The 26746-nt window shown below is 39.8% G+C and overlaps 1 protein-coding gene across 12 annotated transcripts in view; it reads right to left on the reverse strand.

The window, feature by feature from the left end:
- MLIP (muscular LMNA interacting protein) overlaps positions 1-26746 on the reverse strand; it is a 308623-nt gene that overhangs the window by 214370 nt on the left and 67507 nt on the right. The gene's annotated exons all lie outside the window — the stretch shown is intronic.

Genomic DNA, 26746 nt, shown 5'->3' on the forward strand with positions numbered 1-26746 from the left:
GAACAATAAAGATTCTGGCCCATTAAACGCCTGACGCACTGAACTACAGAGCAGGGCCCCTCCCAGGGTGCCCCTTTAAGTGCTGGACTCGCCGAACTACAGAGCAGGACCCCACTCAGGGTGCCCCTCTATGTGCCTGACGCGTGGAACAACAGAAAAGGACCCCAGGCAAGGGAGCCCTCTAAGTGTCTGAATGGGCAGAGCTATGGAGAAAAATAGGCCAAAGAGGCCTTCTGATCACCAGCTACAAGAGGCTTGAAAAAAGACTCTCAGAGGGCCGTAAGTCCTGTGGAGGAGGCAGTCCATGTCCCTGCACACTTGGCACCGCCAGGGTCCCCACAAGCCAAGCTGCTGTGCCACCTACACGCTCAACTCTCATGGGGCAGAGTGACCACAGGCAAAGTCTTGCGTCTACACGCACAGGGCCGCTTCAGTCGTGTCTGACTCTTTGTGACCGTGTAGACCATGGCTGTCAGGGAGGAGGATTCTCCAGGCAAGAATATTGGAGTGTATTGGCCAATACTGGTTCCTATACCTTTCCAGGGCACTATATTTCCTGCTGCCCTAGCCGCCAACTCCCCTGAGTACCTGGTGCTGCCAGAACCCCTGCAACCCAAGCAGCTGCATCACCTCCACACCTGGCCCTCACAGGGGCAAACCCAAGTCCTCCAGGGAAGCCACATGCAGAGGGTCGTCTGGAAATAAAACCACAATTGAAACCCAGGGCCATTGTGGCTAAGGAAGAAGACCCAAAACCTCCCCACCAGGAGTATAAATTGCAGATTAAATCCACACGGTCAACTAGGCAGACTATGTCTATGGAATATATAAAAAGACATCGAGAGCTCCCACAAAAGAAAACACACTAGTTCTGATAGCTGTGGACATTGGAGGCAAGAACACACAGGAGTAGGACCAGATTAGAACCTGAGTAGCCCCCATGGCAGACCCAGAGATCAGCACAGTGTTGGAGGGTGTCCTAGGGAGGTGAGGGGGACTGTGACTCCCAGTGAGGGAAAGGACTCTGACAGCAGTGACTGAAGAAAAACACTTATTATTCCTATGTTTTCATTTGTTCTGTAGATTCTTTTGGACTTTTTCTTTCCTTTCTCCCCCATCTGTTGTAGTTGTCGATTTTATTGGTACTATGAACCTAATTAAGCTTTTGAGCTTTTTTTCCCTCAGTCACATTTTTCATCATTGTCATTAATCTCTGCCTCTACACTGAGCTTTTGCATTTCTGTGGAGTTTTCCTTTTTCTTTTCTCTTTTTTTAATTTTAATTTTTAATTTTTTAAACCTATTATTGTTTTTTATACATTTCTTCCTTTGTTTGCTTTTTCTACTATTCTTTTCCCCTTACAGCTAATCTTTAATGTATACAAATCTTCTTTATCTACCGCTATTTAACTTTGCATATCTACTCTTTCTTTTCTTTCTTTCCTTTCCTCCCAACATGTTTGTTGGTTTTACTTCCATTGCTTTATTCCCCAGTTGCTTTAGGTTATTTTCCAATTTGTGCTTTAGTTAGCTTTGTTCTTAACTGTAGGTATAATTTTGGTTTCCTTTGTTCACCGGCTACGTTTTTGTTCTTTGTTTTTGTTGGACTATTTTGATTTTGCTTATGGGTGTATATGTGTATATTCAGTCACACTTTTTATTGTTGTTGTAACTCTGCCTCTTTGTTGGGCTTTTACAGTTCTATGGAGTTTACCTTTTCTTTTTCTCTTTCTCTAATTTTAGCTTTCAATTTCTTAATCCTACTATGATTTTTTCTACATTTATTCCTTTGTTTGCCTTTCCTACTGTTCTTTTCCCCTTACGGTTAATCTTTAACGTATATAAATCTTCTTCACCTACCTCTATTTAACTTTGCACATCCTTTCCTTCCTTTCCTCTCAACATATTTATTAGTTTTGTTTTTATTGCTTTATTCCCCTCTTGGCACCTTGCTTTAGGTTTTTTTTTTTTCCTGTTTGTGCTTTAGTTAGTTTTGTTCTTAACTGGTAAATATAATTTTTGATTTCCTTTGTTTGCTGGGTCAATGTACTGTACTTTATTTTTGTTGGACTGTCTTGACTTTGCTTATGGATGTATATGTATATGTGTATATTCCATTATTTTGATTATTATTTGCCTGATTTTGTAACTGCCATTTGTCTGGGGTTCATATTTGGTTTCTCATTTTTGAATATTTGTTTTAATCTCACTTAATGCCATAACAAACCACTTGTGGAATCTTCATTCCTGACTAGAGATCAAATCCTGAGCCTTTGGAGTGGGAGCACTGACTCCAAGACCCTAGACTACCAGAGAATTAACATTAGGAGGTATCAAATAGTGAGAACTCACAAACAGGAAACCACTAGAATACAAGACCCAGCACCACCCAACCATGAGTAGCAGCCTGTGCAGGACACCTCATCTAAACAACAAACGAAACAAAAATACAAGCCCAGTCATCAGCAGACAGGATTACCACCTCACTCAGCCTTGCCCATCAGAGGAAAAACAAACAAACAAAAACTCGGCACAAACCTCACACAGACCACTGGACCAACCTCAGGAAGGCAGAAACCAAAAGAATTGAGAATTCAACCTTGAAGCCTGGGATAAGGAGACCTCAGACACAATAAGTTAAAAAAAAATAATGAAAAGGCAGAGAAACACTACACAAATGAAGGAACAAATTAGAAAGAAACACAGAAGTCCAAATAAATGGAGAGGAAATAGGCAAACTACTTGAAAAAGAATACAGAATAGTGATAGTATAGATGATCAAAAACCTTGAAAACAAAATGGAGAAAATGCAAGAATCAATTAACAAAGACCTAAAGAAATTAAAGAATAAACATACAGAGACAAACAACACAATTACTGAAATTAAAAATACTCTAGAAGGAATCAATAGCAGAATATCTGACGAAGAAGAACGCATCAGTGAGCTGGAAGATAAAATGGTGGAAATAACTTCTGAAGAACAGGATAAAGTAAAAAGAATAGTCTCAGAGACCCCTGGGATAATATCAAATGCACTAACATTCAAATTATAGGGGTCCCAGAAGAAGAGGAAAAGAAAGAGAGATTTTTTTGAAGAGATTATAGTAGAAAATTTCCCCAACATGGAAAAGGAGATAGTCAATCAAGTCCAAGGGGTGCAAAGAGTCCCAGACCAGATAAACCCAAGGAGAAACACGCCAAGACACATACTAATCAAACTAACAAAGACTAACCACAAAGAAAGAATATTAAAAGCAGCAAGGAAAAAAAAACAAGTAACATACAAGGGAAACCTCATACGATTAACAGCTAACTCTGCAGGCCAGAAGGGAATGGCAGGATATATTCAAATTACTGAAAGGGAAAAATCTACAACCAAGATTATTGTACTCAGCAAGGATATCACTCAAAATTGATGGAGAAATCAAAAGCTTTTCAGACAAGCAAAAGTTAAGAGAATTCAGTACCACCAAGCTAGCTTTACAACAAATGTTGAAGGGACTTATATAGTCAAGTAATACAAGAGAAGGAAAAAGATCTACAAATTCAACCCCAACAATTAAGAAAATGGCAATAGGAACATATATATCACTAAATACTTTAAATGTAAATAGATTAAAGGCTCCAACCAAAAGACACAGACTGAATGGATAAAAAAACTAGACCCATATATATGCTGTCTACAAGAAACCCACTTCAGACTTAAAGACACATACAGACTGAAAATGAGAGGATGGGAAAATATATTCCATGCAAATGGGAAGCAAAAGAAAGCTGTTGTAGCAATCCTCATATCAGACAAAATAGATGTTTAAATAAAGAAGATTACAAGAGATAAGGAAGGACACTACATCATGATCCATGGATCCATCCAAGAGGAAGACATAACAATTGTAAATATCTATGCATCCAACATAGGAGCACCTCAATACATACAACAAACACTAACAGACATAACAGGAGAAATTGACAGTAACACAATAATAGTAGGAGACTTTAACACCCCACTCACACCAATGGACAGATCATTAAGACAGAAAATTAATAAGGAAACACAAGTCTTAAATGATGCATTTGGTTAGATGGATCTCATTGATATCTTCAGGACATTCCATCCAGATGCAGAAGAATACACCTTCTTCTCAAGTGCACATGGAATGTTCTCCAGGATAGACCACATCTTGGGTCACAAATCAAACCTCAGTAAATTTAAGAAAATTGAAATAGTATCAAGTATCTAGTCTGACCACAATGCTATGAGACTAGATATCAATTACAAGAAAAAACTGTAAGAAACACAAAAGCATGGAGATTAAACAATACGTTTCTAAATAACCAACAGGTTACTGAAGAAATCAAAAGGGAAATCAAAAAATTTCTAGAAACAAATGACAGTGAAACCACAACTCAAAACCTATGGGATGCAGCAAAAGCAGTTCTAAGACGGAAGTTTATAGCAATACAATCCTACCTCAAGAAACAGGAAAAACATCAAATAGACAACCTAACTTCACAGCTAAAACAACAGGAAGAAGAAGAACAACAATGACAAAAAAATTAGCAGAAGGAAAGAAACCATAAAGGTCTGAGCAGAAATAAATGAAAAAGAAATGAAAGAAACAACAGTAAAGGTTAATAAAACTAAAACCTGGTTCTTTGAGAAGATAAATAAAATTGACAAACCTTTGGTCAGACTCATCAAGAAAAAAAAAGAGAAAAGAATAAAATCAACAAAATTAGAAATGAAAAAAGAGAGGTTACGACAGTGCATAAGTACAAAGGATTATAGGAGACTATTATGAACAACTATATGGCAACAAAATGGATAACCTAGAAGAAATGGACAGATTCTTAGAAACGTTCAACCTCCCAAGACTGAACCAGGAAATCAAAATTATGAACAACTCAATTACAAGCACTGAAATTGAAACTATGATCAAAAAAAAAAAAAACTCCCCAAAAGCAAAAGCCCAGGACAACATGGTTTCACAGGAGAATTCTATCAAATGTCTGAGAAGAGATAATGCCTATCCTTCTAGAACTCTTTCAAAAAATTGCAGAGGAAGGAGAGCTTCCAAACTCATTCTACGAGGCTACCATCACCCTGATACCACAGCCAGACAAAGACAATAAAAAAGAAACCTATACTGTCACCCTGCTTATTTACTTCTATGCAGGGTACATCATGAGAGACGCTGGGCTGGAAGAAGCACAAGCTGGAATCAAGATTGCCAGGAGAAACATCAATAACCTCAGATATGCAGATGACACCACCCTTATGGCAGAAAGTGAAGAGGAACTAAAAAGCCTCTTGATAAAAGTGAAAGTGGAGAGTGAAAAAGTTGGCTTAAAGCTCAACATTCAGAAAACGAACATCATGGCATCTGATCTCATCACTTCACAGGAAATAGATGGGAAAACAGTGGAAACAGTGTCAGACTTTATTTTGGGGGGCTCCAAAATCACTGCAGATGGTGACTGCAGCCATGAAATTAAAAGATGCTTACTCCTTGGAAGAAAAGTTATGACCAACCTAGAGAGCATATGAAAAGCAGAGACATTACTTTGCTGACCAAGGTCCATCTAGTCAAGGCTATGGTTTTTCCTGTGGTCAGGTATGGATGTGAGAGTTGGACTGTGAAGAAAGCTGAGTACCAAAGAATTGATGCTTTTGAAATGTGGTGTTGGAGAAGACTCTTGAGAATCCCTTGGACTGCAAGAAGATCCAACCAATCCATTCTGAAGGAGATCAACCCTGGGATTTCTTTGGAAGGACTGATACCAAAGCTGAAACTGCAATACTTTGGCCACCTCATGGAAAGAGCTGACTCATTGGAAAAGACTCTGATGCTGGGAGGGATTGGGGGCAGGAGGAGAAGGGGATGCCAGAGGATGAGATGGCTGGATGGCATCACTGACTCAATGGACATGAGTCTGAGTGAACTCTGGGAGTTGGTGATGGACAGGGAGGCCTGGTGTGCTGCGATTCATGGGGTTGCAAAGAGTCGGACACGACTGAGTGACTGAACTGAACTGAACTGAACTGATAGGCCAACACCACTGATGAACATAGATGCAAAACTCCTCAACAAAATTTTAGCAAACAGTTCAACAATACAATCAAAAGTTCATACACCATGATCAAGTTGGGTTTATTCCAGGGATGCAAGGATTCTTCAATATATGGAAATCAATCATGTGAGACACCATATTAACAAACTGAAAGATTAAAACCATATGATCATCTCAACAGATGTAGAAAAAATCTTTGACAAAATTCAACACCCATTTATGATTAAAACTCTTCAGAAAATGGGCACAGAAGGAACCTACCTCAACATAGTAAAGGCTATATATGATAAACATACAGGAAACATTATTCTCAATGGTGAAAAACTGAAAGCATTCCCCCTAAGATCAGGAATAAAACAAGAGTGTCCACTTTCACCACTACTATTCAACAGAGTTCTGGAAGTCCTAGCTATAGCAATCAAGAGAAGAAAAAGAAATAAAAGGAATCCAGATGGGAAAAGAAGAAGTAAAGTTCTCACTGTTTGCAGAAGGCATGATACTGTACGTAGAAAACCCTATAGATAGTATCAGAAAATTACTAGAGCTAATCAGTGAATTTAGCAGTTTCAGGATACAAAATCAATACACAGAAATCACTTGCATTTCTATATACTAACAATGAGAAATCAGAAAGAGAAATTAAGGAATCAATCCCATTTACCATTGCAACAAAAAGAATTAAATATCTAGGAATAAACTTACCTAAGAAGACAAAAGAACTGTACACAGAAAATTATAAGACACTAGTGAAAAAATCAAGGATGACATAAACAGATGGAGAGATACTCCATGTTCCTTGGTAGGAAGAATCAGCATTGTGAAAAATGACTATCCTACCAAATGCAATCTACAGGTTCAATGTGATCCCTATCAAATTACCAATGCCATTTTTCACAGAGGTAGAACAAAAAATTTCACAATTCATATGGAAACACAAAAGACCCTGAATAGCCAAAGCAGTCTTGAGAAAGAAGAACAGAGCTGAGGGAATCAACCTTCTTGACTTCAGATTATATTACAAAGCCATAGTATGGTGCGCCAAGACAGTATGGTATTGGCACAAAAACAGAAATACAGACCAATGGAATAAGATAGAAAGCCCAGAAATAAACCCATGCACCTTTGGGTACCTTATTTTTGACAAAGAAGGCAAGAATATACAATGGGGCAAAGACAGCCTCTTCAATAAATGGTGCTGGGAAAACTGGATAGCTACATGTAAAGAATGAAATTAGATCACTTCCTAACACCATACACAGTGATAAACTCAAAATGGATTAAAGACAAAAATGTAAGACCAGAAACTATAAATCAAAAGGAGGAAAACATAAGCAAAACACTCGATGACATAAATACAAGCAAGATCCTCTATGACCCACCTCCTAGAGTAAGGGAAATAAAAACAAAAGTAAACAACTGGGACCTGACTAAACTTAAAAATTTTTACACAGTAAAGGAAATATTAAGCAAGGTGAAAAGACAGCCCTCAGAATGGGAGAAAATAACAGCGGATGAGACAACTGACAAAGGATCAATTTCCAAAATACACAAGCAGCTCATACAACTCAACACCAGAAAAACAAACAACTCAATCTAAAAGTGGAGAAAAGACCTAAACAGACCTTTCTCCAAAGAAGACATACAGATGGCTAACAAACACATGAAAAGATGCTCAACATCGCTCATTATTGGAGAAATGCAAATCAAAACTACAATGAGATACCACCTCACACCAGTCAGAATGGCCATCATCAAAAAGTCTACAGACAATATATGCTGGAGAGGGTGTGGACAAAAGGGAACGCTCTTGCACTGTCGGTGGGAATGTAAATTGATACAGCCACTATGGAAGATGGTATGGAGATTCCTTAAAATACTAGGAATAAAACCACCGTATGACTCAGCAATCCCACTCTTAGGCATACACCCTGAGGAAACCAAAATTGAAAGAGACACATGTATCGCATTATTCACTGCAGCACTATTGATAGTAGCTAGAACATGGAATAAATCTAGATGTCCCTCAACAGATGAATGGATAAAGAAGTAGTGGTACACACACACAATGGAATATTACTCAGCCATAAAAAGGAACGCCTCTGAGTCAGTTCTAATGAGGTGGATGAACCTAGAACCTATTATACAGAGTGAAGTAAGTCAGAAAGGGAAAGAGAAATATCGTATTCTAATACATATGTACAGAATCTAGAAAAATGGTACCAAAGAATTTATTTACAGGGCAGCAACCAGTAATGCTGAAGAAGCTGAAGTTTAATGGTTCTATGAAGACCTACAAGACCTTGTAGAACCAACACCCAAAAAAGATGTTCTTTTCATTATAGGGGACTGGAATGCAAAAGTAGGAAGTCAAGAAACACTTGGAGTAACAGGCAAATTAGGCCTTGGAATGCGGAATGAAGCAGGGCAAAGACTAATAGAGTTTTGCCAAGAAAATGCACTGGTCACAGCAAACACCCTCTTCCAACAACACAAGAGAAGACTCTACACATGGACATCACCAGATGGTCAACACTGAAATCAGACTGGTTACATTCTTTGCAGCCAAAGATGGAGAAGCTATATACAGTCAGCAAAAACAGACCAGGAGCTGACTGTGGCTCAGATCATGAACTCCTTATTGCCAAATTCAGACTGAAATTGAAGAAACTAGGGAAAACCGCAAGACCATTTAGGTATGACCTAAATCAAATCCCTTATGATTATACAGTGGAAGTGAGAAATAGATTTAAGGGCCTAGATCTGATAGATAGAGTGCCTGATGAACTATGGAATGAGGATCGTGACATTGTACAGGAGACAGGGATCAAGACCATCCCCATGGAAAAGAAATGCAAAAAAGCAAAATGGCTGTCTGGGGAGGCCTTACAAATAGCTGTGAAAAGAAGAGAAGCAAAAAGCAAAGGAGAAAAGGAAAGATATAAGCATCTGAATGCAGAGTTCCAAAGAATAGCAAGAAGAGATAAGAAAGCCTTCTTTAGCGATCAATGCAGAGAAATAGAGGAAAACAACAGAATGGGAAAGACTAGAGATCTCTTTAAGAAAATTAGAGATACCAAGGGAACATTTCATGCAAAAATGGGCTCCATAAAGGACAGAAATGGTATGGACCTAACGAAAGCAGAAGATATTAAGAAGAAGTGGCAAGAATACACAGAAGAACTATACAAAAAAGATCTTCACAACCTGGATAATCATGATGGTGTGATCACTCACCTAGAGCCAGACATCCTGGAATGTGAAGTCAAGTGGGCCTTAAAAAGCATCACTACAAACAAAGCTAGTGGAGGTGATGGAATTCCAGTTGAGCTGTTTCAAATCCTGAAAGATGATGCTGTGAAAGTGCTGCACTCAATATGCCAGCAAATTTGGGAAACTCAGCAGTGGCCATGGGACTGGAAAAGGTCAGTTTTCATTCCAGTCCCAAAGAAAGGCAATGCCAAAGACTGCTCAAACTACCATACAATTGCACTCATCTCACATGCCAGTGAAGTAATGCTCAATATTCTCCAAGCCAGGCTTCAATAATATGTGAACCGTGAACTTCCTGATGTTCAAGCCGGTTTTAGAAAAGGCAAAAGAACCAGAGATCAAATTGCCAACATCCGCTGGATCATGGAAAAAGCAAGAGAGTTCCAGAAAAACATCTATTCCTGCTTTATTGACTATGCCAAAGCCTTTGACTGTGTGGATCACGATAAACTGTGGAAAATTCTGAAAGAGATGGGAATACCAGACCACCTGACCTGCCTCTTGAGAAACCTATATGCAGGTCAGGAAGCAATAGTGAGGACTGGACATGGAACAACAGACTGGTTCCAAATAGGAAAAGGAGTCCGTCAAGGCTGTATATTGTCACCCTGCTTATTTAACTTCTATGCAGAGTACATCATGAGAAATGCTGGACTGGAAGAAACAAGCTGGAATCAAGATTGCTGGGAGAAACATCAATAACCTCAGATATGCAGACAACATCACCCTTATGGCAGAAAGTGAAGAGGAACTTAAAAGCCTCTTGATAAAAGTGAAAGAGGAGAGTGAAAAAGTTGGCTTAAAGCTCAACATTCAGAAAATGAAGATCATGGCATCCGGTCCCATCACTTCATGAGAAATAGATGGGGAAACAGTAGAAACAGTGTCAGATTTATTTGGGGGGTGGGGGGCTCCAAAATCACTGCAGATGGTGACTGTAGCCATGAAATTAAAAGATGCTTACTCCTTGGAAGAAAAGTTATGACCAACCTAGTTAGCATATTCAAAAGCAGAGACATTACTTTGCCGACTAAGGTCCGTCTAGTCAAGGCTATGGTTTTTCCTGTGGTCATGTATGGATGTGAGAGTTGGACTGTGAAGAAGGCTGAGCGCCGAAGAATTGATGCTTTTGAAGTGTGGTGTTGGAGAAGACTCTTGAGAGTCCCTTGGACTGCAAGGAGATCCAACCAGTCCATTCTGAAGGAGATCAGCCCTGGGATTTCTTTGGAAGGAATGATGCTACAGCTGAAACTCCAGTACTTTGGCCACCTCATGCGAAGAGATGACTCATTGGAAAAGACTGATGCTGGGAGGGATTGGGGGCAGGAGGAGAAGGGGACAATAAAGGATGAGATGGTTGGATGGCATTACTGACTCGATGGACGTGAGTCTGAGTGAACTCTGGGAGTTGGTGATGGACAGGGAGGCCTGGCCTGCTGCGATTCATGGGGTTGCAAAGAGTTGGACACGACTGAGCGACTAAACTGAACTGAACTGAATGGAGAAACTGACATAGAGTTACACTTATGGATACGGGAAGAGGGCAGGAGAGGGTGAGATGTATGGAAAAAAACCTACATTACCATATGTAAAATAGATAGCCAATGGGAATTTGCTGTATGGCTCAGGAAACTCAAGCAAGGGCTCTGTACCTAGAGGGGTGGGATGGGGAGGGAGACGGGATGGAGGTTCAAAAGGGAAGGTATGTATATATACCTATGGCTGATTCATGTTGAGGTTTGACAGAAAACAACAAAATTCTGTAAAGCAATTATCCTTCAAAAAAAATAAATTGATTTTTTTAAAAGGACAGATTTTATGTCTATTTCTAAAGAAACTGCTACCTTAAGGATTCTGCAGAAGCTGTTGAAGGTTCATTAGGTACTGTTCTGAAAGAAAGACTTAAAGTGCCAGTTTCAGATTTTCTGCTTTGTTTTATTTCTGCACTATGTTTTATTGAATGTGCTGGGCATTTAATGTAATGACAACTGTGAAACAGTATGCCAAACTCAATTTCTTTCTTCTTTTTATCAATTTCAGTATATTTGATTAATTCAGCTACAAATACACACTGTACCCTGAATTAATCTTAGTGTCCTGCTACAGATCAAGTGCCAACTCATCAAATTTAAAATTCGTGAGTGCTTCTCGTGTTAATCTCAACCTCCATCTCTCCTAGAAGAGACTATGCCTCAATAAGTACATGCATTTGGGAAAATTACAGTGCCTTTGCTGTCCATAAGGATGTTGGAATTTCATAAGGTTTCCCAAATATTTTCATGTGTCAATGCCACTGATGAAGGCAGAGAAATGTACATAATTCATGTTGGAAAAAAAAAATCTCATCTGCTTTAAAATGAGAATGGGACTTTTTTTTCCTCTATATATCACTGACATTGAATACTACTAAGGTTTGAGATAAATCACCACTTCATCAAAGCAATCTCTTTCTTAACTTTCACATTATTTTTTGGATGAAGCATCACTTTCTATTTAGTATTGTATTGATTTGTGGTCATGTTTATCCTGCTTATTTGACTAGAAAGTCACCGAGGGCTCTGAGTGTGGTTTTTACATCTCTGGAGCAATTGTGGCGCCTGATTCAGGGCTTTGGACAATGAGGAAGTTTCTTTAGTGTTTGCTGAAATAACAAATCACCTGCAAACCCAATCTATTTCTCATTAAATTATAATAATATAATCCTGGGAAGGCACATGTTTATTGCCTTCCCTCACTCGGTATGAATCTACACTCTGTTTAAACTGGCCTTCCTAAGTAAGGAAATTTTACAGTGTGTTACATATCGTGATCTAAACCCCAGAAAGTCCTCTTGCCTCTAAATATTCAGAAATTTGTGTTACTATGGATACACACACACACACTCATACTGCTTAGAATTTCCTTCTAAAATGAGTAAACAAGATGCCATCAGTCATTCATACATCAATTGGAGTTAGTCCAAGTACTTCTTTCCTGAAAACCTCAGGAATTAGGATAAAAGGGGTTTATGAGCCAAATATATTGCGCACAGTTAATGCTGATAGAAACAAATTTGCTTCTTGCTTTTAGAGGAAGACCTGGCTATGTGTGTGAACATACATGCTGATACGTAGAAATGTTCATGCCTTTAGCCTAATAATCCAATGTTTGGAATTTGTTTTAAGTAAATAGTGTGAAAATGAAAAAATGACCAAAGACATTTATAACAGTATTTTAAGAGGAAAATACAAAACTAATACTGAGTCAAATAATGCTGAGCCAAAAAATCAAAAATAGAAAAGGTATTTGACGTTTATATAAAAATTTGATGACTGACTCTACAGCTAAGATAAATGTAGAAAGGATACAGAAAATGATGCTGAATGGACAAAAGAAAATATGAAATTATATATATTTTTATTACAACTACACATTATTTCATTGGTATGAAAACTGGAAGAGATCATCCAAAAAGAATTACCTATATAGTTATCAGAGTTGGAAGTACATTCTGAAAATATTATTGATAAAGCAAAAACTATTAAATCTGCAAAAAGTTTCAGGTGAGGACCAGGAGTAGTGTATAAACTTATATTGACTAAGTATATTGAAGGTGGCCTGGACTAGACATTTCATGAAGAGCTGCAGCAGCCCATGGAAGGAATAATGAAACCCACAAGACTGCTGCTGCTGCTAAGCTGCTTCAGTCGTGTCTAACTCTGTGCGACCCCGGAGACGGCAGCCCACCAGGCTCCCCCGTCCCTGGGATTCTCCAGGCAAGAACACTGGAGTGGGTTGCCATTTCCTTCTCCAATGCATGAAAGTGAAAAGTAAAAGTGAAGTCGCTCAGTCGTGTCCGACTCCTAGTGACCCCATGGGCCGCAACCTACCAGGCTCCTCTGTCCATGGGATTTTCCAGGCAAGAGTACCGGAGTGGGGTGCCATTGCCTTCTCCCAACCCACAAGACCGGAGGACACCAAAAAATTAACCCAAGTGTTTCAAATGCTATCTAAGATTGACCTGCCTGAAAGATTCCAGAGTTATAACTTCACTTAGAATTACTCTAAGTCTCAGTGGTATATTCTCCCTTATAGTTTCTCTAACGCCTTTATACTTTTGTGATTGCTTTTCCCTAGGAAGAAACAATGATTTAGCTCGAATTCATACTCAGTGCAATTCCTTTAATACATTTAGTCGTTATCTTTACATATGCATCTAAATCCTCTTTAAAATAGTAAGAAGTCTCTATCCTTGATTCCTTTTAACTAGAGGTAACTCTGATGAAACAAGAAATGATTCATAATAATTTAGTCCTAATAACGATAAACACAAAATGAGTGTTTATCGGGCAGCACTCCGGGAGTTTGGTATGGAGCAGCTCATTTTCATCACATAACAATGAAAGGACATGAGAACATTCATAGTTTCCAGATTAGAAAATCAAGGGAGAAAGAAATTCATTGCCTCAGATTTTCTAACTAGTTTGAGCAGAGCTGCAATTTATGCACCAAACATCTAAATGAAAAGCCACTCGATCACTTTCAATTCTACTTCTCTTTAGGCATTAACTCCCTCCTGCTAAAAAATCATGAGGGAGTTAATAATTATCTTAGCAACATGGAAGAACTCTATTAAGGGAGATCTCCTGAAGCGCTTGCTAATTCTAGATTCTCCCAAATCTGAACTCAGAAGTAATTATGATACAGTGTGTTATACAGTTAAACTCCCTAATACTTTAAAAATTATCAGTTGCTGAAGATGAGTTATTTGGTACTGTGTCAATTAACTCCTTTGTCTCCAGCATTCCTGAATCTCCTCTTCCTTCCAGATTCTTAACAGTTCCGAAGAGCTACAAATTGACCTTGACTCACATAAGGGGAGAAATGTTTATCTTGTTTTTTTGAGAGGCTTTTGAAAGAGACTTTGAGTCTCAAGAGTGTGTAACACACACTCTTCCTTACTGTGCTGATAAATTTATATATCATGTATATATCATAGTGGGCACTGATTTATATATTTGTAAATTTATATATAAACACAATTTATATATCATAGTGGGCACTGATGCTTTCGGGGAAGAAGTTGAAGGGGGCAAAACTCCTGGCTTCTGTATTTTAGCCACCAGCAGACAGTGGCCTGATACTATGAAAATTAGCAAACTTCTAATGCTCCTTTCTCCAGAATTGAATAAATCAATCACACACCTTGGACTATAAATCAATGTATACCTTGTTGTTGGTTCTTGATTCTATGGATTGATTGGAGTTAACACAGAAAAACCAATGAGGAAAAATTAGTCAGGTCCACCATAATTTCTGTCTCTTATTTTTATGATTTTCTTTTCTTTTAAGTCAAAATTATCTCCAAATATCTGGGTTATTTCCAGACTAGAGCCAACAGCTTTTAGGAGTCACAAAAGCAGAATTCATTAGTATTAGAACCTCAAGCAAGGGAAGTCCAGTTAAAGTACAATTTTTAAAATGGCGTACCTTATGTCCAATGAAACACTCATTGGAATTTCTGAGAAAGCAAATCACTTAATTTAAATCTATAAATGATCTTTCTGACTCTCCGTTTGTACCAATTAACTGTTCAGGGAAGAATTCTAAAAGTACCCAATGCATTCTCTAAAAGTACCCATTGCCCAATATCCACCTCCAGCAAATAAAATTTGGAAGATTTTTGCTCTCTGTATCAACAAAGCTCACACATATGTACGCATGCACGCGCGCCCAGCGCACGCACACACACACACACACACACACACACACACACACACACCACTGCCCCAACTCTGCCACCCCTGGGACACAGGATATAACTGATCGTGTCTATTTTTTTTAAGTTTTAGCTTTTAGGGTAAATCTATCTTAAGCAGATTTACTTACCATAATAATGTTTAACTAAATAAATACAAATAGTTTAAATTGCTTAATACCTATTTGTATTACAAATTACATTTTACAAGTTACAAGTTACAATTACATTGTAACTAAATGATAAGCAAAGAAAATAATTCTATGGAAAGAGTTTGTATGCGGGCTTCCCAGGTGGCTCAGCATTAAAGAAACTGCCTGCCAATACAGACTTGGGTTATTGGGTTCGGTCTCTGGGTCAGAAAGATCCTCTGGAGGAGGAAATGGCAGCTCACTCCAGTATTCTTGCTGGGATAATCTCATGGACAGAAGAGCCTTGTGGGCTCTGGTCCATAGGGTCTCAAAGAGTCAGATACTACTGAGTGGCTGAGCCTGATGGCTTGACAGAGTTCGTATACCATTGTTAAATATGCCAAAGTCATAATATCTTTATCATATGCAAAATATTTCCTCCAAACATTACAAAATAATTCAGCTTCAAATGGAACTTTTGTCCAATTAAGTTTTCAAAGCACACATACATTCATACCAATTGACAAGAGTTTTCAGGTTAAAAAAGAAGCAAGGTGAGGGGAGAAACATCAGCCAAGTGAGGGATCACAGGAAGAAGAAAAAGGTCTCATTCTTTGGCCTATTTTCATTCTGACCCTTACCATTCATTTACCATTCAACAAACATTTATTGAGAACCTACTAAGCGGCAGACACACAATCGGGATCCCTGTTTAAAAATATACAAAGAAACAACTTTAAATTTGAATTTTTCCTTATTTTCATTTGTTTGCCAATGAACATAGGCAATTTCTTTCAATTTTTTCCACTTTAAAGACATGAGACATGGATGTTAACGTTAAGCCAGGATTAACAGAGGCTTAGAAACAGATTCTGTTGAGGAGTAAGTAAGCGCTTCTGTTCCTCACCTCTCTCTTTTTTCCCATCCACCCTATGACACTTCTGCAGACAGAAAATGAAAGGGCCTCCCCTTTCAGGAAAAAGTGTGTAAATCAGATTGCAGTTAAAAGTTCAGAAAAGTGAGCAAGTGGAGACTAGCCTAGACTGTAGATTATCAGAAAGTCTAAAGCAGATTTGATTTCGTCTAAAGTAGATTTGACTGAAGTGACTTAGCAGCAGCAGCAGCAGCAGCAGCAAAGTAGATGTGATATCTTTCAAAAACCTTTTACAGGTTTTTAAAGAAGCCTGAGTTATTATAAAGGTGCTTTTAGGGCTACTGACCTGACTGTGATTCACAGAGTGAAACAGTCAGAGAGAAAGTCTCTTAAAATATTCTGTGATATTAGCTGTAGGGGATAGATGCATTGATGCATTACATGCAAACATTTCAGAGAAAGGTTTGTCAGAACGTGACAACACATTGGGAGATTGGGACTAACCTATATACCCTACTGTGTGTGAGACAGGTAGCTAGTGGGAATGTGCAGGATAGAGCACAGAGAGCTCAGCTCAGGGTTCTGCGGTGCCCTTGAGGGGTGAGAGGCAGGAGGGAAAGGAGGTCCAAGGGGATGGGACATATGTGAACATCCAGCTGATTCACTTTGTTGTACAGCAGATTTGAACACAGCATTGCAAAGCAACTCTATCCACTCACCCCTGAAAATTAAAAAAAAAAATGGTGAAGATACTTACACTGCTGAAGTGCGCACTTAAAAAGTATAAGTGGTAAAAAAAAAAAAGTTACCTATTATCTCTAAAAAAATGTATTTTGGTGGATGTATTACAGTGTCTACTATATGAATCTATATTACAGAAAGCATCTCCCATATAGGAGGCTGAAGGAGTCCTAGGATGAAGTTTTAATTTTAACAACACACACACACACACACACACAAAAGAGCTTGACAATGGAGAGGAGTCGGAGGTAAGGCAAGGGGGGAGATGGTTGCTGTGATTGCAACAGTAAGAAAAGAGGGAGCCAGCAGCAAGAGAGCTAACACTTGAGGACAGCATTTGGATTTGAAGTCAGGAACGCTGCAAAAAGTTTCTAAAGTTCTAATGTTGAAAGTAATTTGTTCTCCGCTCTGGTCCATTGGCTCCCATCACTCAGATGGGGAAGGACCAGAATTGACGGCTCACCAGGCTATTACCTTGTTTATCACAAAGGTGTCTGATATAAAATCAGGTCAGCTGGAAAAGATTTCAGAAATCTCCTAAAATGAAATGTTTTAAATGCCAGGAGTGAAAATAAGTACTTTTCAAAACAAAGATTTTTAAAAGAGAGTGGCTTTAAAAAAAAAAAAAAAAAAAGGATAGCACCAATTTGAGAGAGTAATGGGATTTGTCACAAATACCTGAGCAACCCTGTTGCTCCAGGACTTCTAAACTAACCTTCGACTTTTCTTCCCTCCCCTTCTGGCCTTTTCCTCTATACCCACTTACCCTTTGACTTTGCCTTTCACACCTGCATGGTTAATGTTATTATAATTTGCATTCATTTTTTCCACTAATTCCCCACTGGAAACTCTGAAGGCAGGGATGACACTGTACTCATTTCTGTATCCAGATACTGACACAGTGTTGAATACATAAAAGGTCTCATCTTATTCAAGACTGTTTTATTGGAATATAATTACTTCACAGTGTTAGTTTCTGCTATACAGGAAGTGAATCAGTTATCCGTATACATACACCCCTTCCCTCGTGGCCCTTCCTCCCAGCCCCCACATCCCAGCCCTCCAGATCACCACAGACACCGAGCCTTCCTCCCTGTGCTTCAGAGAAGCTTCCCAGTAGCCATCTATTTTACCCATGGCAGGACATCAATCCCAGTCTCCCAATTCAGACCACCGCCTGGACCCACATGCTTTCTCTACGTCTGCATCTCTACTCCTGCCTTGCGAATAGGTTCATCAGTACCATTTGTCTAGATTTCATATACACGGCTTAATGTGGGTTAATACAGTATTTGTTATTCTTTTTCTGACCTACTTTACTCTGTATGGCAAATTCTGGGTCCAACCACATCTCTACAAATGACCCAACTGTGTTCCTTTTTATGGCTAATATTCCACTGTATATACGTACCACACCTTTTTTATCCATTCGTCTGTCAGTGAACATTTAGGTTGCTTCCGTGCCCTGGCTATTAAAAACTGTGCTGCAGTGAACGCTAGAGTGTATGTGTCTTTTAAATTCAATTTGTATGTTTTGTCTCGGAATTAACATAAATTCTTCTAAGGCTGGAGCCCAGTGCCTTGCATAAGGCCTTGAGCAAAATGGAATAATAGTCAAAGAGGTTACTTTCATATTTCGTATTTGTGTACACTTAACAATCAGGAAAAAACACACACTATCACATTTGATCTTCAAGGCAGTTCAGCAAGACAAAGTTTCACTCCCAGGTATGGATAAGGAACACATGCATATTTTAAGGCATCAACTCAGGACTACACGGCTGGCAGGCACTATTTGGAGTTCAGTTCAGTTCAGTTCGGGCTTCCATGATGGCTCCCACCGTAAAGCATCTGCCCGCAATGCAGGAGACCCAGGTTTGATCCCTGGGTCGGGAAAGTCCCCTGGAGAAGGAAATGGCAATCCACTCCAGCACTCTTGCCTGGAAAATCCCATGGACAGAGGAGCCTGATAGGCTACAGTCCATGGGGTCACAAAGAGTCAGACACGACTGAGCGACTTCACTTCACTTCACTTCACTTCACTTCAGTCGCTCGGTCATATCCGACTCTTTGTGACCCCATGAATCGCAGCACGCCAGGCCTCGCTGTCCATCACCAACCCCCGGAGTTCACTCAGACTCACATCCATTGAGTCAGTGATGCCATCCAGCCATCTCATCCTCTGTCGTCCCCTTCTCCTCCTGCCTCCAATCCCTCCCAGCATCAGAGTCTTTTCCAATGAGTCAACTCTTCGCATGAGGTGGCCAAAGTACTGGAGTTTCGGCTTTAGCATCATTCCTTCCCAAGAACACCCAGGACCAATCTCCTTTAGGATGGACTGGTTGGATCTCCTTGCAGTCCAAGGGACTCTCAAGAGTCTTCTCCAACACCACAGTTCAAAAGCATCAATTCTTTGATGCTTAGCTTTCTTCACAGTCCAACTCTCACATCCATACATGACCAATGGAAAAACCATAGCCTTGACTAGATGGACCTTTGTTGGCAAAGTAATATCTCTGCTTTTCAACATGCTATCTAGGTTGGTCATAACTTTTCTTCCAAAGAGTAAACATCTTTTAATTGCATGGCTGCAGTCACCATCTGCAGTGATTTTGGAGCCCTCCAAAATAAAGTCTGACACTATTTCCACTGTTTCCCCATCTATTTCCCCATCTCATCTATGAAGTGATGGGATCAGATGCCATGATCTTAGTTTTCTGAATGTTGAGCTTTAAGCCAACTTTTTCACTCTCCTCTTTCACTTTCATCAAGAGGCTTTTGAGTTCCTCTTCACTTTCTGCCATAAGGGTGGTGTCATCTGCATATCTGAGGTTATTGATATTTCTCCCGGCAATCTTGATTCCAGCTTGTGCTTCTTCCAGCCCAGCATTTCTCATGATGTACTCTGCATATAGGTTAAATAAGCAGGGTGACAATATACAGCCTTGACATACTCCTTTTCCTATTTGGGACCAGTCTGTTGTTCCATGTCCAGTTCTAACTGTTGCCTCCTGATCTGACAAGGGAAGACTCTACACATGGACATCACCAGATGGTCAACACCAAAATCAGATTGATTATATTCTTTGCAGCCAAAGATGGAGAAGCTCTATACAGTCAACAAAAACAAGACCAGGAGCTGACTGTGCCTCAGATCATGAACTCCTTATTGCCAAATTCAGACATAAATTGAAGAAACTAGGAACAACCACTAAACCATTCAGGTATGACCTAAATCAAATCCCTTATGATTATACAGTGGAAGTGAGAAATAGATTTAAGGAACTAGATCTGATAGATAGAGTGCCTGATGAATTATGGATGGAGGTCTGTGCCATTGTACAGGAGACAGGGATCAAGACCATCCCCATGGAAAAGAAATGCAAAAAAGCAAAATGGCTGTCTGGGGAGGCCTTACAAATAGCTGTGAAAAGAAGAGAAGCAAAAAGCAAAGGAGAAAAGGAAAGATATAAGCATCTGAATGCAGAGTTCCAAAGAATAGCAAGAAGAGATAAGAAAGCCTTCCTCAGTGATCAGTGCAAAGAAATAGAGGAAAACAACAGAATGGGAAAGACTAGACATCTCTTCAAGAAAATTAGAAATACCAAGGGAACATTTCATGCAAAGATGGGCTCTATAAAGGACAGAAATGGTATGGACCTCACAGAAGCAGAAGATATTAAGAAGAGGTGGCAAGAATACACAGAAGAACTGTACAAAAAAAGATCTTCACGACCAAGATAATCACGATGGTATGATCACTCACCTAGAGCCAGACATCCTGGAATGTGAAGTCAAGTGGGCCTTAGAAAGCATCACTACGAACAAGGCTAGTGGAGGTGATGGCATTCCAGTGGAGCTATTTCAAATCCTGAAAGATAATTCTGTGAAAGTGCTGCACTCAATATGCCAGTAAATTTGGAAAACTCAGCAGTGGCCACAGGACTGGAAAAGGTCAGTTTTCATTCCAGTCCCAAAGAAAGGCAAGGCCAAAGAATGCTCAAACTACCACACAATTGCACTCATCTCACACACTAGTAAAGTAATGCTCAAAATTCTCCAAGCCAGGCTTCAGCAATACGTGAACCGTGAACTTCCTGATGTTCAAGCTGGTTTGAGAAAAGGCAAAGGAACCAGAGATCAAATTGCCAACATCCGCTGGATCATGGAAAAAGCAAGAGAGTTCCAGAAAAACATCGATTTCTGCTTCATTGACTATGCCAAAGCCTTTGACTGTGTGGATCACAATAAACTGTGGAAAAATTTGGAGCTCAGCTTCCTCTTAATACAGGCTGGTCCACTGCTTATTTGGTCCTTGTCCTCAGGACAAGTCACTTAATTAACTGACCCATCTTCACTACTTATCTCCATCTTCTTCCTGAACCAGCTGCTTTTCTACCAATAAGAAGACATACTTGCAAAACAGAAGCAAGCTGGGAAAACTGCTTCAAGGGGTAAAATTAACAACACCGAAACCATTCACTGTAGCCCACCAGGCTCCTCTGTCCATGGAATTCTCCAGGCCAGAATACTGGAGTGGGTAGCCATTACCTTCTCCAGGGGATCTTCCCAACCCAAGTATCAAACCCACATCTCCTCCTTATGGGCAGATTCTTTACCGTTTGAGCCACCAGGGAAGCCCAAATTGTAGGTGACAGTTTCTAGTGACTCAAACACTTCCCCAAGACAGCTCAATCCCCTTCAATCTTTGTCAAGCCTCCCCCCATTGTCCACATTGAACTTGAAGAAAATTGTCAAATACAACACAGATGTAAATTTTTTTTCCTCCCCAAATTGATAAAAGCCTAAACTTCTGTCCTTAGTAAATATCCCTAGATGTTTCTCCCTGTCTGTCCCCATTTGACTGCCGCCCCCCCAGGGCATTGTGGCTAAATACATACATCGGTTCGTGTGTCTTCTATCCGTATCAAATTGTTTTTTCTCTTCTATCCTTATACTGTGACTGCATCTTTTTTTCATTATCTCCTTTTCCAACCTTCTTCCTACTAAACTTTGTCCTTACTAAATAATTATTTATTCTGTAAGCTCTTCTGCAACTACTTCCAAAAATAAGATACTAGAACAATTGTTACTTTTGCAACCCTTGACTAATGTACTTCAGAGCAAACAAAAATGTTTCTCACCTCCATTCTTTAGATTTCCTTTTCATCTAAAGATGCGGAAGGTCTTCTTCCGTGGTGATCCAGCGGCCAAGACTCCATGCTCCCAATTCAGGGGGTCTGGGTTCAATCCCCGATCAGGAAACTAGATGCCACATGTCACAACTAAGAACCTGCATGCTGCAGTGAAGATCAAAGATCCCACATGCCAAAACTAAGACTCAGCACAGCCAAATAAATAAAAAATTTTAAGTAAAAAAATAAAGGCACTAAAATGTTATTGATAGATGTATGACTGGGCAGATGGACCAGCACAGCTCGGTCAAGATGCAAAGTGGGAGCCACAGCTCATGACTGTAACCTCCACACAGAATCACTGAACAGGGCACCAGACAGACATTCTCACCCAGCTGAGGGTCACTTCCTATGCTCTCTGACCTGGCCCTTTGAAGTCACTTGGGAAGGTGGGCTGTAACGGTAAAAGGTCAAGTTACAGCACCGGTAAATAACATCTCCCCTAGAATTTCTTACATCTCAGTTGAACTCATTAGGAAAAAAAGAGTCATTAAAATATTAATAACTATGATTTAGGAAAATGTCATTTAACCATGAAGTGCTTTCGAATTTTGGCAAGAATGTCATGTATTTAAGATGTAATACTGCCATCTTTAGAGCAGTTCTCCTGAGTTTCCTTACCTTACTGCTCTCCACCCAGGTGCCCTTTCCCAATAAAATCTCTTGCTTTGTCAGCACATGTGCCTCCTCGGACAATTCATTTCCGAGTGTTAGACAAGAGCCCAGTTTCGGGCCCTGGAAGGGATCCACCTTCCTGCAACAAATGGTGACTCTGGTGGGACTCTTCTTCACTGAGACTGACATCCTGACCACTCAGGGTACTCAGGGGCCAGCTTGCCTGCCAATGGACCAGACCCAGTGGCCACAACTGGGACCCTTTTGTCCCTGGTATCCTCCTGATGTGGACAACTGGCCAGAGTTCCCCGACCAGTAAGGAACAAGAGACTTTATTGACCTCTCTCCCCTTCCCTTTCTCTTTCCTCTCCTTAACCCTTCCTATCCTTCCCTGTTTTTCTAGTCCCCCGGTCCTGGATGCAGGAATCTGGTTGAAGGGCCCTCAGCCTGAGCTGAGGATTGGAGACTGATCACCTCCTCTTGGCAGAGAACTCGAATTCTGGTTCTGGTCTGGTCCGATTTCTGGTAGGGCCGAGTTCCAGTCCTCCCTTCTCTGGAGGCCCAAGGAAAAGTCCCATAACACCTGGGCATCTGTAGGGGGCAGGAGACATCTGTAAGGCCACCCATTTCCACCCCCTCTCCTGCCTCCTCCCCCTTCTTCTTTCAACCTGGCTTCCTTTCCTCCCCTGAAATCTTTGATGTTAGTACTTGGATCTGAAGTTTTGTGTCTCTATAGAAGGTTTTCTGAGAGACTGTATTCTTGTATTTAAGGGCTTCCCTGGTGGTGCAGAGGTTAAAGCATCTGCCTGCAATGTGGGAGACCTGGGTTCAATCCTGGGTTGGGAAGATCCCCTGGAGAAGGAAATGGCAACCCACTCCAGTATTCTTGCCTGGAGAATCCCACGGATAGAGGAGCCTGGTGGGCTACAGTCCACAGGTTGCAAAGAGTCGGACACAACTGAGTGACTTCACTTTCACTACCATCTTTTAAAAGCAGACTAGATAACTACAGCTTTCAGTGACTCTGTAGGTATCTAGGCGTTTCTGGGGCATATTTGAAACTACATAAGATTTCTCCAAACATGATAACAGATTATGTCAATTCCACTTTTCTGTTGCTCTAATTCTCCCCATTTATAAATTGAGTGTAATAATGTTACACAAGAGCATTTCACTGACTGACTATCTTAAAAAATCTTCCAACAGAAGTCTACTTTTTGGACAAAATCTTGGGAGAAATCAATATATACCCACTGTGAATGAAACAGGTCTCATGGTCAATCTAGGTTCAAAATATTTTGAGAAAATACCCATTAGAGAAAAGAAATTAAATATAATCAGGCTAATGGAAAGATAGTTCCATTCATAAATCTAAGTGATAAAGAACAAAGTCAGACTCTTTCTCTCTAAAAAGCCATTAACTAGCTAGCCAATCACTATAAAGAAATCCAGGAGATGAGGGAGGGAAGGACTGAGAGTTTGGGATTAACAGATGCAAGCTAGTGTATATAAAACGGATAAAGAATAAGGTCCTACTGCATATAGCACAGGGAGCTATATTCAATATCTTGTGAAAAACCACAATGGAAAACAATATAGAAAAGAATATATATATGTACAGATGAATCACTTTGCTATATAGCAGAAATTAACACACTGTAAATCAACTATACATCAATAAAATTTCTTTGATCTTTTTTAGATAAATTTTTTTAAATGCTAGCCTTTAATCATGCCGATAATAGTAACTCACTATTTATGGTCAGCAGATATTTAAAATAACATTCCCAGATGATTCCAGGGTTGGTCACTCATTAACTCTGTGACTTTGCACCTTTATGTCATTTCCATAAAATAAGAATTTTGCAGATGTCTTTCCCTTCCTATATGCCAAAATTTTATCATCAAACTTTAATTCATTTCCTATGTAAGTATTTTTATTCCTCATATAAATTAAAGAAAGTAGGGAAAATCACTACACCATTCAGGTATGACCTATATCAAATCCCTTACATTATACAGTGGAAGTGACAAATAGATTTAACAGATTAGATATGATAGACAGAATGCCTGAAGAATTACGGATGGAGGTTTATAACATTGTACAGGAAGTGGTGATCAAAACTATCCCTAAGAGAAAGAAGTACAAAAAGGCAAAACGGTTGTCTGAGGAGGCCTTACAAATAGCCAAGAAGAGAAGTGAAAGTCAAAGGAGAAAAGGAAAGACATACCGATCTGAATACAGAGTTCCAAATAGAAAGAAGAGATAAGAAAGCCTTCCTAAGTGAACAATGCAGAGAAATAGAGGAAAACAATAGAATGGGAAAGACTAGAGAGCTCTTCAAGAAAATTACAGATATCAAGGGAATATTTCATGCAAAGATGGGCACAATAAAGGACAGAAATGGTATGGACCTAACAGAAGCAGAAGATATTAAGAAGAGGTGGCAAGAATACACAGAAGAACTGTACAAAAAGGAGTTTAATGACCCAGATAACCACAGTGGTGTCATCACTCACCTAGAGCCAGACATTCTGGAGTGCGAAGTCATGTGGGCCTTAGGAAGTATCACTACAAACAAAGCTAGTGGAGGTGATGGAACTCCAGCTGAGCCATTTCAAATCCAAAAAGATGATGAGATGATGCTGTGAAAGTGCTGCACTCAATATGCCAGCAAATTTGGAAAACTCAGCAGTGGCCACAGGACTGGAAAAAGTCAGTTTTCATCCCAATTCCAAAGAAAGGCAATGCCAAAGAAAGCTCAAACTACCTCACAACTGCACTCATCTCACATGCTAGCAAAGTGATGCTCAAAATCCTCCAAGCTAGACTTCAACAGTGTGTGAACTGAAAGCTTCCAAATGTACAAGCTGGATTTAGAAAAGGCAGAGGAACCAGAGATCAAATTGCCAATGTTTGTTGGATCACAGAAAAAGCAAGAGAATTCCAGAGCATATACTTCTGCTTCATTGACTACACTAAATTCTTTGACTGTGTGGATCCCAACAAACTGTGGAAAACTCTTAAAGGAATGGGAATACCAGACTACCTTACCTACCTCCTGAGAAACCTGTATGCAGGTCAAGAACAGAACTGGACATAGAATAATGGACTGGTTCAAAACTGGGAAAGAAGTATGTCAAGGCTGTATATTGTCACCCTGCTTGTTTAACTTATATGCAAAGCACACATGTGAAATGCCAGACTGGATGAAACACAAGCAAGAATCAAGATTGCAGGGAGAAATATCAATACCCTCAGATATGCAGGTGACACCACCCTTATAGCAGAAAGTGAAGAAGAACTAAAGAGCCTCTTGATGAAAGTGAAAGATGAGACTGAAAAGGCTGCTCAAAACGCAGCATTCAAAAAATGAGCACCATGGCATCCAGTCCCATCACTTCATGGCAAATAGAGGGGGAAACAATGGAAACAGTGAGAGACTTTATTTTCTTGGGCTCCAAAATCACTGAGAATGGTGAGTTCAGCCAGGAAATTAAAAGACGCTACCTCCTTGGAAGAAAAGCTATGACAAATCTAGACAATGTATTAAAAAGCAGAGACATTACTTTACCAACAAAGGTCTGTCTAGTCAAAGCTATGGTTTTTCCAGTGGTCATGTATGGATGTGAGAGTTGGATCACAAAGCAGGCTGAGTGCCAAAGAATTGATGCTTTAGAACTGTGGTGTTGAAGACTTGAGAGTCCCTTGGACAGCAAGGAGATCAAACCAGTCAATCCTAAAGGAAATCAACTCTGAATATTCACTGGAAGGACTGATGCTGAAGCTGAAGCTCCAATACTTTGGCCAACTGATGGGAAGAGTCGACTCACGGGAAAAGACCCTGATGGTGGGAAAGACTGAGGGAAGTAGGAAAAGGGAAAAACATAGGACAAGACAGTTGGATGGCATCACTGATTCAATGAACATGAGTTTGAGCAAACTCTGGGAGATAGTGAAGGACAGGGAAGCCTGGTATCCTGCAGTTCATGGGGGTCACAAAGAGCTGGACACAACTGAACAGCAACAATTCCTCATATGTTAGTCTCCTTTCAAGTTTGAGAATAAAGAGGAGATTAACAGGAATTAGCAGCAGTATTTTAACAGTATT

This window comes from Ovis canadensis, chromosome 20, assembly GCF_042477335.2.
Source record: "Ovis canadensis isolate MfBH-ARS-UI-01 breed Bighorn chromosome 20, ARS-UI_OviCan_v2, whole genome shotgun sequence".
Classification (NCBI taxonomy): Eukaryota; Metazoa; Chordata; class Mammalia; order Artiodactyla; family Bovidae; genus Ovis; species Ovis canadensis.